Source organism: Eucalyptus grandis, chromosome 8 (genome assembly GCF_016545825.1).
Source record: "Eucalyptus grandis isolate ANBG69807.140 chromosome 8, ASM1654582v1, whole genome shotgun sequence".
NCBI lineage: Eukaryota > Viridiplantae > Streptophyta > Magnoliopsida > Myrtales > Myrtaceae > Eucalyptus > Eucalyptus grandis.
This window is the reverse complement of record NC_052619.1, coordinates 16,612,909-16,632,418: the sequence shown is the minus strand read 5'-3', so window position 1 is coordinate 16,632,418 and position 19,510 is coordinate 16,612,909. Positions and strand designations below refer to the sequence as shown.

Genomic DNA, 19,510 nt, shown 5'->3' with positions numbered 1-19,510 from the left:
GGTTTGTTCGGAATGTGGGTACACGGATGGACAGTGGTGGGGTTCGTGCAGGTCGTGCCGTAGCGCCGGGACGATAAAGCAGTTCACGGTGGAGGAGAACGGCGGCGGGAGCGAGAAAGTGAGGGGCTTCCAGGTGTCGGAGAGTGTGGTGAGGACGTGGCTGCCGCAGTGGGCTGGCGAGGTGCGGCCGCTGCGTTTGACGGATGTGAATCAGTTAGAGTGGCGGATTCCTCTGTAAGTTTGTTCTGTTCTGGGAAATGAGCAACTGGTCAGCTTTGGACCCTATATGCAGCTGCTACAGAAAGATAAATAGTTGAAGAAAGTTGTTGTCGAGTTGATTTTATTGTCTTATCTACATTTGACATAATTTACTTCGAAACATCTTTCCAGGAGTTGGATCATAGAGCGTATCTTGTGATTCTGATGAAATTTTGCCGGAATGATAGTATATTTCCTTTTCTTTAGTAATACGAGAGTGATGATATGACCTTTGGTCCTGATGACAATCTGTTGTCCACCTCGATGAAACCATCCATGCTGGTTATTGTAACACATTAGTACTTCTGTTAATTTATTTTGAAAGAAACGTGCATGTCGCTCTAATTCCTTAAAGTAAATGATCTCTTGGGGTGCTTGATGTTTAGGTATGGACCCTTTGGAGAGGAGGTTTCGAGAGTGCTAGGCGGTGGTCTTGTGCCAGGTTCGACCTACTTTTTAGCTGTATGGTCCGCACAGATCTGCTGCTGTACTAGAACTTTCACTTGAGATGTATGGAAGTTTTGAAGATCTTAATTTTATCAAAGCTATTGATTTTGCTGCATTGTGGCTCTAAAGGTTCCTTAATTTTGGTGGGAGGTGATCCTGGTGTTGGCAAGAGTACCCTGTTGCTGCAGGTAATGTACTTAGATGATACATTAAATATTCATAAAATATTTGGGTCACTTTGATGCCACAATACAGCACCCTTGCTTCACCCATAATTGGGTCCACAGCAAGATTTCAGGTTATAATACCGACAGGTACAAAGTTTCACTCATAGACATGAAAAGCAAGCAAATTCCAACAAATTTTCCACTCCAAAAGTGATGCAGCATCAGCTGAAATTTTACTCGATATTCATGAGGCTTCCATCCGATTACTATTTTTCAATTGACATTCTCATTGCACGCAGCGAGTGATTTAGGACCTTAAAGGCTTGGACTTGGTCTTGGTCCTCATATTTTGCAGCTACAAACGCTTCCAAATCCATGCAGTGTGCAAGAGAGACCCACCAACTTGTTTTTTCGTGCTTAAGACCTCTTTAATCAATTTTATTACAGTTTGAGAGTTACTCCCCAACTTTGAATTTTTAGTATAACTAAACAAGACACTAAATGATGTTCCATCTAAAGAGAAAAATGGGAACATTCCAAAACACGAATCATCAGCACAGATTAATAGCTCCTTTTGAGAGAGCCTTGATTTACATAGGCTGGCCACTAACAGTATGCAAAGGATAAGACAATTTGTCCATATTTAAAGCAAGCTCCTGAATAGATGAGAAAAATTCATGACTTCTCCGGACTAAGATGGATGTGCTGAAAAGCATGGGTAACATCGAAATGTGGCACCAAAAAAATTTCTAAAGAGAAAAATATATGAGAGCATCAACATATATCCACCTTTCTTATATCTATAAATTGGAAGTCAAGGTAGCCACCTTTCTTACGTCTCTGAACATGACAAAACAGGAGTTGAATGCAGAGATATATCTATTGGTCAAATGGAGCCCGAAAATGAACATAATCTCTTTAGGAATCCAAAACACATCAAAGAGCTTTTCTAGAGCAATTATTCAATTCGACAATGTTCCACTATCATGAAGCACAACAATTCTTGATTTTTGACAAATGGAGTAGGAACACATACCAACTTGATAAACGCAGGATCAGATGATCTTAACGTAAGTGCTAGTTTTATGGCAAGCAGCCAGTAAGGGAAGCCCCCAAAATCCCACCCTGCATCAATGTGTACCCATCAGGATTATTCCACCATATAAACGGGGAAGCAAGGAAAATTGGAATGCCATCATATCGCAGATATTGCTAATTAATGCGCCTAAGGAAACACTAGCGCCCCTATTGCAAAGATATAGAACATAAACAGCAAGTAGTGTTAAGAGATCATATTCATTTAGAAGAATTGTATTTCTCCGCTCCAATTGGAAGTCTAAAATTTACTTTTTGAATGATTGTAATCATCTCCTATTGCCAACAAAAAAAGGATCATACTTGGTTGTTCTTGCATAAAAAGAAACTTCGAACATGACAACATATCTGAAGATGAGCCATATATTGAGTTACAATGGACGAGATTTAGCAATCTCCATTACAAATTTAACATGCAAAATGCTTTGGTAAGGAAGTCAGAAAAGAAGAGCGTTTGGAATCCAGAGTATGTATTTATTAATAATCATGCTTTTCTAACTACTAGCACATAAAAATAAAGGAATGAGTCAGAAACCACCTTTGCTCTGTTAACTATGCTCTCTAGAATTGACTCTTCACGAAGAATAGAAGATTAAAGCACACGTGATACCTAAATTTATTTTGCCAAGCTAACAGAATGCATGAAGTCATGGTCTCAGAGCATTTCCAACACTTAAGACTAAAATGGCACAGAACTACCTGTCAGCCAACATGGCATGCTTAATTAAGTGCTAAAAGTCAAGTATCTCTTCTTTGAGAGTATGAGGACAGCAACTGAGAGTATTGCTCTGATTTAGTGGAAAACATGAGACACGAGCTATTCAATGACTGCATATAACATAGAAATAAAGGAATATCACAGACCCAAAGGAATGACTAGATCTGCTATTTGCATATATGCACTCACAGACTCAATCACGCAAATGATGTTTAATCCTTAAGAGTCCTAAATAGTGGAACAGATTCGGTAGGAAATATGCACCACATATTTTTTGCTGCAACAAAGTAAAACACACAGATGCAAATCAGTCTTACGTGGAGGCATAAACTTCATCTCATCTATAAAAAGAAACAACTGAGAATTCACCAGTCGGGACAGTCCCAAATGATGTATTTTGAAAATCGAATGAACAGCGAAGGTCTTCAAGTTGACCATCAATTAGAGATGTCACGTTTTATATCTTACTGGACTTAGAACAGACAAAATCCTGTTATGTCCAAATAAACTGTCTAAGGTCAGCAATTCATACACTTCACAGCTCCACAGAAACACGAAGAGAAAATAAGAAAAAGTGTCCTACTTCCACGATTTTTTCGTTTTTGCTAAAATGCTACCTCCACTTACTTGTGCACGAAATCAAATACGCGTGACTGATGACCCTCTTGTAATGGAAGAGACACCCATCGCCAAGGTCCAAAATGGAATGACAGTTATGGGCTAAATATGCTGAAAGCATGCCATGGCTTAATAAGGCCATGTCAATCCAATGTCCACTTCAGAGTCAAGACAAGGGCAGCAAACACTTCAACGTAGATTAACAAGTTTTAAAGCACCAATAAGAAGATTCTGGCCCTCACCTGCACATATATAAGGGCCTACTTGAAGCATAACCAGGAGATCAAGCTTCTTGCACAAGTTGAGAAAAGATATTATATGTGCAATTCCCTCAAAGACTGTCTCCCCCGGTTTCGGTTCATGCAGATTCCAAGGAACATATGTCTGGATAGTGTTCAAACATAGGGCTTTTGCTCTCAACAATCTGTCTTCCCAATACTGCATGCACAATAAATGCCCAAGTGTAATTGATTTGTTAAATGGAAGTGGGCAAAGGTTGCTTCAAGCAAAGAATCCTTCTAGTCAGCATTGAAAGAAGATGATGAATTATATTAAGACGTGAACAAGTCCTTCAGTGAGGGGCTCCCTGAATTTGTCGTGGAGCTCTAGATTTTATTGCTTCCTGATGGAGCAGAAAGTCATCTTCTAAAACAATCTCAAGTTCAAAGTTCCTCTTCTAGCCTAAATTAGATGCATTACCACATGCAGTAATACTGCTTCAGATATGGCCAATATAACACAGCTTCTCTTCTTAAAAAAGTGCATCTCCACATAGAAAGGAGAACTATTTGTGAGTAGCATTTGGAAAAAAGCATATATAACAATTGTCACAAAAACCCATTGTAATCTAATCACATGAGTAAGAAGAACGACCAAAGGAAAGAAACAAAAATACGTCCGGGAGCACGCGGAAATAATGAACATCTCCACCGATTATCCGAAAGGGATAGCCATCTTTCCAGAACTTGTCACTGTCGATCTCAAATTTCCAACTACTGGACTGATTAAAGTAAATTGCAATTAGACCCAGGTACAGAAGCAACCCAACAGAAATTCAACCACGCAACGATAGGGATTTACAATCAAAGGCAGGTAGTGTCGACGAAAGTGAGATGCACACTGTGAACGAGCAGAATAAACCAAAAACTAAACTACAATCACATTGCAAAACCGCTTTTTCAATCGGTGAACATAATCTAGAAAGATGGACACAAAGCAGCAGGAACTGGACTGATTAAAGTAAATTGCAATTAGACCCAGGTACAGAAGCAACCCAACAGAAATTCAACCACGCAACGATAGGGATTTACAATCAAAGGCAGGTAGTGTCGACGAAAGTGAGATGCACACTGTGAACGAGCAGAATAAACCAAAACTAAACTACAATCACATTGCAAAACCGCTTTTTCAATCGGTGAACATAATCTAGAAAGATGGACACAAAGCAGCAGGAACTTGCAGCTTAAGGCAGCTCCGATAAGCGAAAGTCCTCTTATACGAAGTTAAACACAACACTTGAAAGCAGAAACTATCAACGTACGCTAGCATCGATGAATTAGAACGAACAGCTACATTACGGTCCGATGACAAGTAAATTACTGCAGCTGACACACTGATCAGCAGCATTTAAAGTCGGCCATTGCCTAGACACAGCAAAGCGACTAGAATGGACAGTTTTAAGTCATTCCAGACAGTCGATCGCGCGCCAAGCGTCGAACATGCGACGCTAACAAAACGCGAACAAATTCAAGTCATCTCAAAGCAATCGAATTCCATTGGAGGCAGCTCGAACCGATCAAATCCAATGATGGCGGCACAAGCAGATCAAGCACGATGGCGACTAAGCCGCGATCGCATTCGGGAAAAGGAACTACACAATTCAGGAGCAACGAACTGCGGTTCCTCACCATCGCGGCGGCTCTGGAGGAGGCCGGCACTGCACTGTGAAAAGGGAGAGCGTTGCTGGTGGCGGTGGGAGCTGGCATGCCCGTACAAGTGGTCGTTCTGGACAAATTACATTTCCCACTGCGACATGGATTTTAATCTCAATTATCCAAGTTCTGCGCCAAATTGGTCATCGGGAATGGGTTCGGACCCTTCGACATCGAATTATGTCTCAATCGAATATCTCCGGTGGTTCATTGGAAGAGCACAACATTTACTAGGTTCAAGATCAATTTGACATATCAACTTTGCTTATCACTTGCTTTTCCATATTTTTCAAGTAGACAAAGGCAATAGTGTCGGATTTAACTTTCTCTATCGAAGATTTCGCCTTTCGTGGTTCAGATCTCGTTCCCAATTCATTTGGAATTGTTCTCCGGGTCCAACTTTTTTCCAACCACGATCTCTTTTACAAGGAAGCAAATCTGCTGAATTCCTGGTGGTCCCTAGCTCTTTTTACTCACGCTGGTCTCTCGTTTTTATTTTTATTTTTATTATCTCCTTGCTACTTTCGAAAAGTTCTTGGTGCCCTCCAAGTCCCTGTTTTTTTCTTGTTCTTTTTTTTTTCCCCCAACGAGTAGAATTTTCTCGTCACCTTTTATTCTAGAAACTCACCTTTTCGCGTCGAATATACCCCTGCAACATTTTCTTTCTCTTCGTCGCGCAAAGAATTTTTCCATATTTCTATGATAATCAAATGGGAAGTTTACGAGATTGTTGTTACTCTTCATAAATTGATTTGGGATATTTACCAAAGAATTTGTGAATAAGCGACAACAATGAAATGCGGAAAATTCTGTATTTTCAGAGTACTAATTTCTTTTTTTTTTTCTTATTGATGTGTGTAATTAGTTGCTTTTCGAGACTTGAAACTTTTCTAGTAAAGCATGACGACGCTTCTGATTCATGATTGACTCCGTGGGGAGTGAGGGCAGCGTAGCTTAATTATGCTTCTTAAGCCGATTAAGAAAGCCCATTTCGTATTTCTGCCAACGGAAGAGATCATTATCTCAATGCAAAAGAAAAAAGATTCGAAGCATCCTATATGTCAAATAAAAGTCCGAACTCGAGAAAGAAAGAAGTCGAAGGGTAAAAGGGAAAGGAAGAAGGAGAAGAAATCGATGAACTTCTTTCGATTTAGAAAGCCCATTTTGAATTTCTGCTAAAAGGAGAAATCATTATCTCAATCCAAAAGAGGAAAAAAATTAAAAAGATCGGAAGCACGCTAAACGTCAAATAAAAGTCCGATTTCCATAAAGAAAGAAGAAAGGTTGAAGGAAAAGAAATTGATGAAATTCTTTCATTAAAGCTTCCGCCCTAACCGCTTGAAAATTGAAGTTCGATATGCAATTCCTAGGAAACCACAAGCGAATCCTTTTCTAACGATTTTGTCTTGTTCCAACCTTGTTCTCTCTGCATCGATTGACATTGTTCCTTCTCTTACGAACATGCGCTCCTTCCACGTGATGATAATAAAAGAGAACACCTTAGCCACAAACAATCGAGCGAACGCTGTCGCGACCGGGGCAGTGTCTCGCATCAGACACCTGAATTTTCCGGGAATCTGTCGAAAACAATTCGCGGCCATGTCTCTTTTTTTTTTTTTTTTAATTTTAATTTGGGTCCCACACGAGCTATTGATTACGGGGAGGTAAAATCCCATAAATTGTTGGCAAATGAAGCCTAAGGACCTATGACCAAAAGAAAAAAGAAAAAGAAAAAGTGTAACGACTTTCATCTTCATCTTCGGGTAATAGCTTTCACGTGTTTGTTCACATGCATATGGGGTCGGCATCCTATGTCCGCGTTTCCCCTACAACAGTTTAATATGCCTAAAAGACATTTTCTCCATCCGCAGAGCCCTAAAAGTACTAACCCCAAAACTGGCCATCCTTTCGACCACCCATTGCGGCTCTCCTCTTCCTGATAATTCCAGAAAGAAGAGAGCAAATAATCAAATAACCAGCAAATGTTCATGGAATTGAGAATATTTCTCAGCGCTCTAGTGCACGGGATTAAATAGAGCCTCTTTCTTTTTCTTTTCATTTTTCTTAGTGTGTGCGTTGGGGGTGGGGGATGATGACATACATTTTAATGACAATAAAACGTGCCTGAGCAGTAATTGCTTCCTTCACTGCTTGATCAATGGTGTGCTGCGTCTCTGCAATAAATTGCATCCGAAGTGTTTTGCACCCCTGGACGTGATCAGTGTTTCGGACGAAGGAATCTGCAATTAAACAGTGAATGTAAGTGCTCTCAGCAAATTGAAAATCTGCATTAATTGGAACCAGCACGATAAAAGCAAAACTCACATCTTCCCACGTGCTTAAAGCCAAGCAATCTATGGTCCCGTAGTGGCGTGAGGTTTGTTGTCCAACAATCGAACCAACAAAAGTTGTTCGAGATTATCCTTCTCACCATCCAAATGAATTGCCGCCATCGCAGACAGCAACCTTAATGATTGCAAGTGTCATTGAATCGTTTCAGTAAAAGATCCACAAGCAAGCAACGGGAGAAACATGAAAAATATTTGCCGCATATAAATTTTGCATACTGTCAAACAAGCTTGTCACGCGATATCTCAAACATCCTCCCTACTCCTCCAGACTCTATCCACATAGTCAACATCATGGCTAAACAGTGTAGCAAAACTGGATAGAAAATGAAGCACATAAGGATTTCAAGTACTATTGAATATAACCGACAAGTAAATCGCAAACTTAAAAATGTCCATCACTCCTTCATTAACTCAACGACCATTCAAGAGACTTTATTTGCTCTTTTTCATACGACAGACCTTCCATAATCTTTCATAATATCCAGTCTTCCTTCCTTCATCTATTGATCCATCTCATAAAAAGAGAGGGCACTAGAGAACCGACTTATGGCCAACGTAGTCTCGCGCGAAAGAAGTGTCTCGATGGCCGACCAGGTTTCACTAGTAGCTCCCTTCAAAAGAGCTTCCACTGGTCCAAACAATAATTGATCCCATCAACCACCATTAAGTAAAAGGGGGAAAAGCCCTCCATCTATAAAGAGAGGCACGAGACTATGTTGGCCATAAGTCAGTTCTCTAGTGCCTTATCTTCTTATGAGATGGATCAATAAATAAAGGAATGAATGCTAGATGTTATGAAATAGAAGGTATGTCATACAAAAAATAGCAAATAAAGTATCTAGAAGGGTCGTTGAGCTAATGAAGGAGTGGTAGGCATCTTTAAGTTTGCGATTTACTCGTTAGTTAGATTCAATAGTACTTGAAATCCTTATGTGCTTCATTTTCTATCCCGTTTTACTACACTATTCAGCCATGATGGTGACTATGTGAATAGAGTCTCGAGGAGTAGGGAGGATGTTCGAGATATTGCACGACAAGCTCGTTTGGCAATATACAAAATTTACATGCGGCAAATATTTTTCACTTGCTTGTGGATTTTTTACTGAAACGATTCAATGACACTAGCAGTCATTAAGGTTGCTGTCTACGATGGCCACAATCGTTTGGATGGTGAGAAAGATAATCTTGAACAACTTTGTTGGTTTGATTGTTGGACAACAAACCTCACGCCACTACGGGAGCATAGATCGCTTGGCTTTAAGCACGTGGGAAGATGTGAGTTTTGCTTTTATCGTGCTGGTTCCAATTAATGCAGATCTTCAATTTGCTGAGAGCACTTACATTAACTGTTTAATTACAGATTCCTTCATTAGCTGCCTAATGAAGGAATCTGCAAGGTCTGTCGAGATCTTCATTCACTGTTCAGCCAAGATCTTCAAGACTGGATATTATGAAACATTATGGAAAGTCCGTCGTACGTAAAAGAGCAAATAAAGTATGGTTGTTGAGCTAATGAAGGAGTGGAAGCACCTTTAAGTTTGTGATTTACTCGTCGGTTAGATTCAATAGTAGCTCCCTTCAAAAGAGCTTCCACTAGTCCAAATAATGCTTCCTTCAGTCTTGCCTGTAAAAACATGATATAATTCGTGCAGATCCCATCAACCACCATTAAGTAAAAAGGGGGAAAAACCCTCCACCTGTAAAGAGAGAAGCTCGAGAGAAGAAGAAATCTCTCTACTCATTATGCTACCTTATGTGCTTTCGTAAGCTCAGAGACCTTGGTATCACGGACCGAACCAACATGGGTATCAATGTGACTCCGCAGCATCTCCCGTACGCTAGACGTATCCCATTTGGCTTGTTCAATTACGACATCTGTTCAAAGTATGATACAAAACTTATCCATGCATTCGGTGGTAAAATTCCCCTAATAACAAGTCAAAAGTGAGCATGGCATGAACATACAAATAGTTTCCTAAATGCCCAGAGTGTTATTTACCAACAAGACCATATTTTCACATCAGCGTCTGGTCTCAGACACAAACCTTCATTTCTGACTGATGCAAGTAAAACAACTAATAGGCCACCAAAGGAGTGCAAATGCAAGCACAACAAGAGTCAAAGAACCAAGAAAGAACTTAGTTATAGGACAAAGCACAATGACAAACCTTCGCTCGTGACCTACTTTTTCAGAGCATTGACTTTACAAACATCAGGTTACAAGTTGCCGTACCTGCGCATCATTCGTCAAATAGGGTCATATAAGACTGAGTACAGTCACGAGCAGCCACTGAAAACTCTTCCCCTCCTTGGACATATTCTGTATGGATGTCTAGGTGAGTTCAAGGAAAGATTTGGCAAGCCTTTGGAAGGAGGGGAAGAGTTTTCAGTGGCTGCTCGTGACTGTACTCGGTCTTATATGGCCCTATTTGACGAACAATGCGCAGGTACGGCAGCTTGTAACCTGATGTTTGTAAAGTCAATGCTCTGAAAAAGTAGGCCACAAACGAAGGTTTGTCGTTGTGCAAACGTAAGCACAACAAGAGTCAAAGAACTAAGAAAAAGCAAATCTTTCCTTGAACTCACCTAGACATCCATACAGAATATGTCCAAGGACTGCTTGGAAAGCTAGTCATTCCAACTGACGAAACAACAAAACACAATAAGCAACATATGATAAGATGTCCTCAACGGACAGTCTCTCTGTGTAAGCTTACTTCAAATGAAAACATCCTGATTGAAAGAAAATGTGTCAAAAGGAAAAATATTTCCACGTTCCAAGCAGCTTGAAGTGGTAGTCGTACAATAGAACCCAAAAATGAAGCATTTTAAGCAAGGAAAACCACCCCCATAACTTCTTACTCGAAGTGACCATTTTTCAAGCTGCTTCCGCCTCTTAGATCTGACATTCCCATCGAAATGCATAGTCTGTGATTCATACCTAATAAGGGCCACATAAAATTTTATAGATGAAACGTACTTATAGTGATAAGTAAATTTCTAATCCTGACAGAACATAATCTTCACCCAAAAATAAAACCAGGAAACATCGCAAACAGAAGGCCAAATTAAGCTAAGCCGTCAGCTAGGCAACTGCTACACTGTGACTAGCCATTACTCTCCTACCATCAAGAAAACTGATCAATCAAACAAGAAGATGATTGCTCAAAAGCAACCATTCAACCAGTTGAAATAATACTCAGATTGTGAATGAAGGGGGGCCATTTCAAGCTAGAATGATCACTTGAACAGAATAGCTATATCTCATCTATACACAGGCTAGACCTCAACAGCTATATCTCATCTACTCAGGCTAGAACTCAACAATTAGATAGTAGATATATCAGAGGCAAACTTGTACAACCTAAAATCAAACAATAATAAATTCAAAAAAGCTGAGGCTTCCTTTGTGTTTGCTCTTTAAAAAAATGCACTTGTTCCAAGAAAAGAAAATGCTCCTACTGCTCCCACTTCACGTAAGCCAGGAAAAACTCATAAACAACCTTCTTAACAGTAAGAACATGGAGCCGATTGTGTTGGATAACCTTAATGTACTTGCATTATTTAATGAACATAAAATCCAGTTGCCGCACCACCATCTGTAACTCATCAAATAATAATATTACTCATCTTACCCAGATGAACACGTGTCAAGAATGGAACAGTTTCTTTCCAAAACCAAGAATTGCTCCCAACTGCACAGCCTCCTTCATCGAAAGCCAGTCCTAACATGTTAAGAAGAGTTCGCCTGATCTTAATATGTGTAAGATAAATTGCATATGTTTGCATTTCAAAATAGCAAAACAGACAAGCAAGTTTCATGTCCAGCAAGAACCAGATCGATACCTCATTTTCAGTAAGACTGGAATATTGTTCATCGGCAATTTCTTCACATCATATGTGAGCAACCATGACCTTAACACGGATAGCATGATGCGTCCATTAGCATTCTCATTATTAGCAATATATCCAATTGCCCTTCAATTAACACTCACCCTGTGCGCAGGCAAGTCCAAGTCCTTATTCTCCTTAATGAACATCCAAATATGTTGAGCACTAAAACAAAATCCTGAACCAGGAACTGCTCCCTTCGATCTCTTGCCAGCCCACCAGGTGCGGTACTATCCAAGAACCACCCTCTAAGAGCGTCCACCTGTTCGTCCAAGGAAATTCAACCATATGGCAAAAGATTAGTGCAGAGAAAGGGTAAAATCCATTTGGAAAACTCCATCCGAGAGTTATCAGTATTTATCAAATTTGCTCCAAATTCCATAATACAGAGCACAAGAAGATGAGATGGAAACATAACACGTCTGAAACTACAATTGATTAAGAATGTGAACAGAAGAGTAGTGAAAATCACCAATCTCAATAAGGGATGACTGACCAATGATAAGCCCCAAAGAAATTAGAAATAGCAGTCGATGATGAGTGGCATTTCCACAGATATTCCAAAACTCATGCATACGAGGACTGAAGCTTTGTCCTAAACAGTACTCAAGCACAGGAATTATGCAAAAGAAAAGGCGCCCATTGCGGCATTTGAAAATCTTGTCGAGACACAACAACAAAGCCGGCATAAACTCCTCATTAGGGCTGAGCACGGTTCCGGGTTACCCGGGAACCGGAACCGAACCGGAGGAGGGTCCGGTTCGGTTCCCCGGTTCCAAGGGGGACTGGTTCGGTTCCGGTTCCTTTTTCTAGGAACCAGAACCGAACCGAACCGAACCGAACCGTTTTCGAACCGAACCGGAACCGGTTACTTAGGGCAGAAAAAACTCGACCTTGGATGTTCTAGTGACTTGTATGTGATGTTCTAGTTGAAGTTTGGCTTTGGCCTCTAAATGAAAGTTGTAAAGGACTTCTTGGAGTATAACATACTCAAATTTGGGACAAAAAAACAAGTATAAGTGGGTGAAATCGTTATTCTTTGGAAAGACTGGATCTGGAGATTTTGGGACCGACCCTTGATGAATGCATGGACTGTAAGGCAACCTTTTTGTCGAAATTTCACTTTGATTTCTTAACAAAAGTTGTAAAGGACATCCTGAGGTACCACATATCAAAAATTTAGAGAAAAAAAACAAGAATAGGTAGGTGAAATCGTGGTCCTTTGGAGATGGTTAGATCTGGAATTACGGTACTACGAACAGGGATTTTAACCGTACATATTTAATTATCTAGGACGAATTTGACTTCGATGTTTTCATGAAGTATCTACCTTATGGTCTTGGCTATCACATAGTCTAATTTCATAATTTTTTAAGGTCATTTGGGTATTTAATCGGAAATGTTTCTAAAACTGTGCAATCTGATGTGTTCGGATCTTGTAAGTTGCAATGCGTGGACTATATCATTTTGTATGAGGTTCTTTTGGAAATGTGTTCTGCATGAAATATCTCTCTTGATGTCTTCCCTACAAATATTTAAATTTCGTAATTTTTGTAGTTCATTTGCCTATTTAACCAAAAAAATTTCAAAAACTGTGCAAGTAGAGAATAGGAAAAGTAAATCGATTTTATCTTTTTAATACAGAATGAATTGGACTACAATTTCTTCATGAAACTTGTACCTCTAGGTCTTAAATACAACGTGTCCAAATTTCAGAATTTTCTGAGTTCATTTAAGGGTTTAATCGAAATTGTTTTCAAAACTTGTACCTCTAGACATTCTTGTTCTAGTGGTGTTTTATTTCTATTTTCTAGTTTGCTATTTGTTTTGAAATTTCTAATTATATTCTATTATTGTTGTGCAGTGCGAAGTTAATGTATCAAGATAACATGTCAATGTGAAGTTACCGTGTAGTATACAAGTACATTATAGTTTTTTTTTTTTGGTAACGTGCGCATATGTTATATTTTTTTTTAGTAACGTGCGTGCACATTATAGTTTTTTTTGGTAACGTGCGCATACATTATATTTTTTTTGGTAACGTGCGCATATGTTATAGTTTTTTTTTTGGTAACGTGCGCGTACATTATAGTTTTTTTGGTAATGTGCGCGTACGTTATAGTTTTTTTGGGTAACGTGCGCATATGTTATAGTTCAAATCTGAAAATTAAAAAAAAAAAAAAAAAAAAGGAACCTGTTGGAACTGGAACCGACCCCGGAACCTATGACAGGGTAGGTTCCAGGTTCTCGGATTCTCACGGGTAGGTTCCAGGTTCCTCATTTTGAGGAACCTGTACAGGGTAGGTTCCAGGTTCCAGACGGAACCGAACCGGAACCTGGAACCGCTCACCCCTACTCCTCATTACTTCTTTTTTCTGGGTGGGAAAGAAGCCGACTTTGTGCTATTGGGCTTGGAAGAAAATTCTACAATACATGACAAAATTCCAACTCCGCTTCCACCGGAGGATAGGCGATGTCTTGACACTTCACTTTGGTTTGACAATTAGCACCCAGTGTCCTTTGAACTTAATATTCACATATTCACTTATCTATAGATCTGGACTTTCAAGATAGGTTTCGGTGGCTAACCTTTTTTCTGAGGACGGCCATGCTATACGGTCAGTGATTGCAACTTGGAGTTCGTCACTCCCTTCTCTAACTGATGCTAAGGATCGGTTTTGTTGGAGGGAGAATTCCTTGGGAGTGTTCTCGATGGCCTCGGCTTGGGAGCTTATAAGTGTTCTCGATAGCCTCGGCTTGGGAGCTTATAAGGCGAAAGAAGGATTGAGTTAGTTGGAATGGTTTCATTTGGAACAATGACATCCTACCTCGACATCAGTTTAACTTTGGCTGATTAGCAAGCGAAGGCTGCTTACTCAATCCCTTCTCACGACTCATGGTAGGATCGATGATACATTCTGCCCTTTCTATGAAAAGGAACTTGATTCAATTGATCATTTATTTTTTGGATGTCGCATTACGTCGCATATTGCCTTCTTTTGGGCGACCAAATGTAGACTCTCTTAGAGTAACAAGCCTTGGGAGGAAACGCTAACTTGGGCCACTACCTTTCTTGTAGGCAAGTAGTTCCATAAATGTATTGTCCGTTTTTCCTTTGATGCGCTTTGTCACATCATCTGGAAGAACAGGAATGATATTCTTTTCAGGGGTGAGCCCGTTTCTACCTCAACCATGAAGAAGCACCTTCTCAAAGTCGTTCAAGATAAGGCTCTCACCTATAGAAACGTGGACGGCTCCACTAGAAATAGAAGATTACAACGGTTCTGGGATTTGGATCCTTCCATCTTCTCCTCTGCTGTTTGCACACTGGCTAGGTAGGCCCTTGGTGTTTTTTGGGTGTGCCAACACCTCTTGTGTTGGCATTGGTCCTTTTGCTTGCCGCTTGGCTTTTTTTATCGGCTTCCTTCCACTCTTTATGAGCATGTTCATTGGGAGTGCAAGTTTTTGAAGCCGAGGGTTGTATAGTTTTTTCCTTCCCCATTATGTTATAATTATTACCTTTACTAGAAAGGAAAAAAAGCTGACATAAAATGTGGGCAATCGTATTCAAGGTCCAAACGTGCTTCTATGGGATGCAAGGTAGGTATACCTCATCTTTAAATCGCTTTTCCTCTTCTTCATAATTAGAAAGAGCAACGAACTCAACCTGGAAAGCATAAGAGAGTCATTAGGTAGAAGTTCATTTCAACGATTAGAGGCAAAAGCAAATCATTGAAAGGAACTTGTATAAGCATCGGAGCACCTACATTAAAAAATGACTGACAAGAGTTTCCTTGTGCTGCTCTAACATAGGAATATTGTCCCATATCTGCAGGAAAATACTAAATGAAACCAACAACGGCTTTACAAAGTCGATTTTCCAAAGGAAATGCAACAACCCTCACCTCCTGCACTTCTTCTCTCAAGGCAGCTTCTAGACATTCGAAAGGACTCTGGATAAAAAGAAAAACCAGAGAGCATATAAAAAAAAAAAATCAACTCAGATGGGCAAAACTTACCAGATGCAACCAAAACGAGCAAATAAAAACCATCACAATCCGAAATGGAAACATGATTAAGTATAGGTACGAACCCTCCTTGTTTTATCCCGTAATACGAATACGAGAGTTGTTTTCCTTGGACAAAACAATCGCATCATGGCCTTCAAGAAGAGTCGCAACTTTATCATTAACTCTTAGAACTAAACATTTAGCTTATCTTGAGGCAAGAGGAGAAGAAACACCTGGAATACAGGTTTCAGAAAAGGCTTGCTGGCATCTTGTGCACAGACAATATAATGACCCCACCTATGAAAAAGATGCTGAAAAGAAGACAAGAAATACCTGGAATACAGTTTTGAGCAGAAACCTGCTCCCAGCTTGCTCAAGGCCGACCCAACGACACCATCTATGAAAAAGATGCTTAGAAAGGGCACTAGGAAAATACAAAAACAACAACCTCGTAGATAACGCTGCAGAAATAGAAACAGTATCTCACTAAAGCAAAGCAAAAGCCTCACATGTTTATGAGCACTATATTGGAGACAGCAAAGCAAAAAGAGCGCTCTGCTTTTTGAAGGAAGCATCGTCCTGTATAAAAATGACACCGATTAAGCAGCTCCAAGAATGCTAATTGCTGCCTACTCAAACCAAGTGTAAATCAGGTGAATTTCAATGAGCCTCAGCTACACGTAAATCAACCTTCTGGGTTGGTAAGATGAGAAAAGCCATACAAAAGTGGAAAAGCTACAGCAGCTAACCAATGAACAAATTAACATTTCAACATGTACAAAAAATTAGAATTTGCAATTACATCTGGACAAAAATAAGTAGTTGAACATTGACAAATTAAGCTATTATATATCCATGCAAAATCATCTAGTAAATAAACCTGTCTTACTTTTCCATCTGTCCCCTCCAAGTCCATAACTAGAGTACACGGTTCAATCCCAGCAGCTTTCGCGATCCATATTCATTCGGTGGTTTGGGACCTGAAAAAATAACAACCTGGCTTTGGACATTTTTCCTAATCCAAATCACTAGAGTGACCTAAAGGACAGTTCAAAAACATACCTCCCTCTTGAAGGATCCATTTTCCTGAACTTTGTGCCAAACAGTGCATTCAACAGTGTGCTCTCGCCTGTCAGAACCAATAGAAACTTTCATCGTAAAACATTGAAAAAAAAAACATTTCGTCCAAGAAATACCGCCTATATATGACTTCACTGAAAATTATCACAGGCAATATATCCCGAAACTCACTGAACATTATCACAGCCAATATATCCCGAAAGAATGGTAAGTTATTTCTAGTTAAACATAAGAAATCCAATTAAGAAGCAAAACTAACCACCGAAAAGTAGTGACTAGGTTTCTAAACAAAGTGAGTAGCCAAGCTATTCGATAGCGAGATAGGAACTCACCACTGCTCTGAGTCCCGAATATAGAAACGACAACATATGAAACGCCCGTTTCCTCCAATCTCACGTCACCGATGAATTTTTCTAATGCATGAATCTTGAAAGCATCCCTTGCGTCTATGAATTGAGTAAGGGAACGTTCAGTAGGGTGGTCATCTGTCCTTGAAAAATCGCCACAACTTTCATAACAAAGAAGATGTGGTAACAAACATACTCTCGATTATAGACTAAAAGGTAAATACAATTAAGCGTTAAATCGATGAACCCCTCCCCGAACAGTATATCTCGATGACTTATTCAATTTATAAGGTCGGATAGATTAAAAGAGAAATAAGGCGTTAAATGAACATATCTGTGCGGTAATCTAATGATTATCTATGCAATTAATAGGTACCTGTATCGACGACCGGCGATGGAGGAGACTCCATGATCGGCGAATCCCGAGCGCTCGTCCTCAATCACAGAGCACCTGTTCAACAGAAACCAAAACTCTACAGATCACCGACCAACTTCCAATATCCAACGGACTGCCCCGCGAAATTCGCCTCAAAACAATGGGGCAATCAACGATAATCAAGAAGATTCTCGGAGCCTACCGGAATCGCCGTCGGCCCAGAGGAAGAAACCGAAAGAGTCGTCACCGAAGAAGTTTCCGGAATCGGAAGACGACGACGACAACGCGACGAAGAAGAAGAAGCTCTCGGCGGCAACCGGAGGGCGCGAGAGGGATAAGGCGGACTGCGGTGGAGAAAGGGGAATCTCCGGACGGAAGGAGAAGGGACTTCTTCGGTGCGAGGAGAAAGTATAAGTAATAGCTACTAGCTACTAGGTAGGGCCGTCAAATGGTTTGCTTTCGAGGGTACGAAAAATTATGGGAAGACATATTGGGAATGGGGCTTCATCATTGGGGTGAGGGGCTTGACGATGAGGGATGTCGGCCGGAGATGGTGGGGCTATGTCGGAAGGGGGTGGCGGTGGTTGAGCGATGCTCGGCAGAGATAGATTCCGGGCCTCCTTCTTCCCGGTCACTCTTCATTTCTACCCCCTCTCCTTCCTTCAAGCTCTCTCGCCAAAGGCCTCTCCCCTCTCTCTCGGCCAAAAATCCTCCCCCCTCCCTCTTTCAGAGTCCTTCTCCGTTCCTACGCAAGCGCCCGACCTTCCGCCGTGCCAGCTGCCCTTGCCGGCCCGATCCGCGACCACCAACTCCAGCCGATCGTCCCCGATTCGGCTGTTCCCCCGCTCCCCTCCGCTGTTGCTGCTTTTCTTCCTTTTTTGCAGGCGCGCGTGAAGGATGGCAGGAGGGAGACGACCAGCTCGAGCGCGGGCGGGCTGAAGAGGAAAAGGGCTGGGCCGGGCCCACGCGAGGGAAAGAATAAAGGAAAGAGAGGAAGGGGCCAGCCCAAGGCTTGTCCGAACCCAACCCGATTGCCCCTCTTTTTTTCTTTTTTCTCTTTTCTTCTTCTTTTCTTCTTTTCTTTTTTGTAATTAATTTCTTTTGATAAATTTTTAATTTTTATTTTTTTTATGATGAATTTTTGGAAGAAATTAAGAAAAGACCAATCAATGCAAAGTGCAATATTGAATACACAATGATTTTTTTTTGCGACTAATTCCTTACTTTTAATGATATTAAGTCTTAAGTAAAATGGTGAAATTTAGGTGTCAATATGACTTCACTGAAAATTATCACAGGCAATATATCCCGAAAGTCACTAAACATTATCGCAAGCGATATATCCCGAAAGAATGGTCAGTTATTTCTAGTTAAACATGAGAAATCCAATTAAGAAGCAAAAGTATCCACCGAGCAAAAGTAGTAACTAGGTTTTTAAACAAATTGAGTAGCCAAGATATTCGATAGAGAGATGGGAACTCACTGCTGCTTTGAGCCCCAAATATAGAAATGACGACGTATGAAATGCCTGTTTCCTCCAATCTCACGTCACTGATGAATTTTTCTAATGCATGGATCTTGAAAGCACCCCTTGCGTCTATGAATTGAGTAAGGGAACATTCAGCAGGGTCATCCATCCATGAAAAATCGCCACAGCTTTCACAACAAAGAAGATGTGATAACAAGCATACTCTCGATTATAGACTAAAAGGGAAATACAATTAAGCGTTAAATTTGACATACTTTCGTGATCAAACCCCTTCTCGAACAGTATATCTCAATCATTTATTCAATTTATATGGTCGGATAGATTAAAAGAGAAATAAGGCGTTAAATCAACATATCTTTGTGATAATCTAATGATTATCTATGCAATTAATAGGGTGCCAAAGCATTTCCAAGGAACTATCCGATATCATCACATGTGTGATATGATGAGACAAGTTTGGAAACAACATAGCAACGAAACTCTCCAAAACCAGGGCTGTCAAAAAGGGGCATACTGGCTCGAACCAAAACTTTCAGGCATTTTCAATACAGATCTCTTTTAGGTGAGAAGAGGGAAAAGAAGAGGAAATCAATTCGAATTAGGATCAAATACTTGTATCGATGACCAGCGACGGAGGAGACTCCATGATCGGCGAATCCCGAGCAGTGAAAAAGGACGCTCATCCCTCGAAGCGAGGGGAAAGTATTAGTAATAGCTACTAGCTACTAGCTA

The 19,510-nt window shown here is 40.4% G+C and overlaps 1 long non-coding RNA gene and 1 pseudogene across 1 annotated transcript; one reads left to right on the top strand and one right to left on the bottom strand.

The window, feature by feature from the left end:
* The first annotated feature begins 206 nt into the window (after nucleotides 1-206).
* On the top strand, nucleotides 207-893 carry LOC120286564. Its single transcript, XR_005545202.1, has 3 exons — nucleotides 207-234; nucleotides 645-700; nucleotides 835-893. It is a non-coding gene; the product is annotated as an uncharacterized LOC120286564 (long non-coding RNA).
* Nucleotides 894-7,298: 6,405 nt separating this feature from the next.
* Nucleotides 7,299-18,926, bottom strand: LOC104422944 (annotated as a pseudogene).
* Between the last annotated feature and the right edge of the window lie 584 nt (nucleotides 18,927-19,510).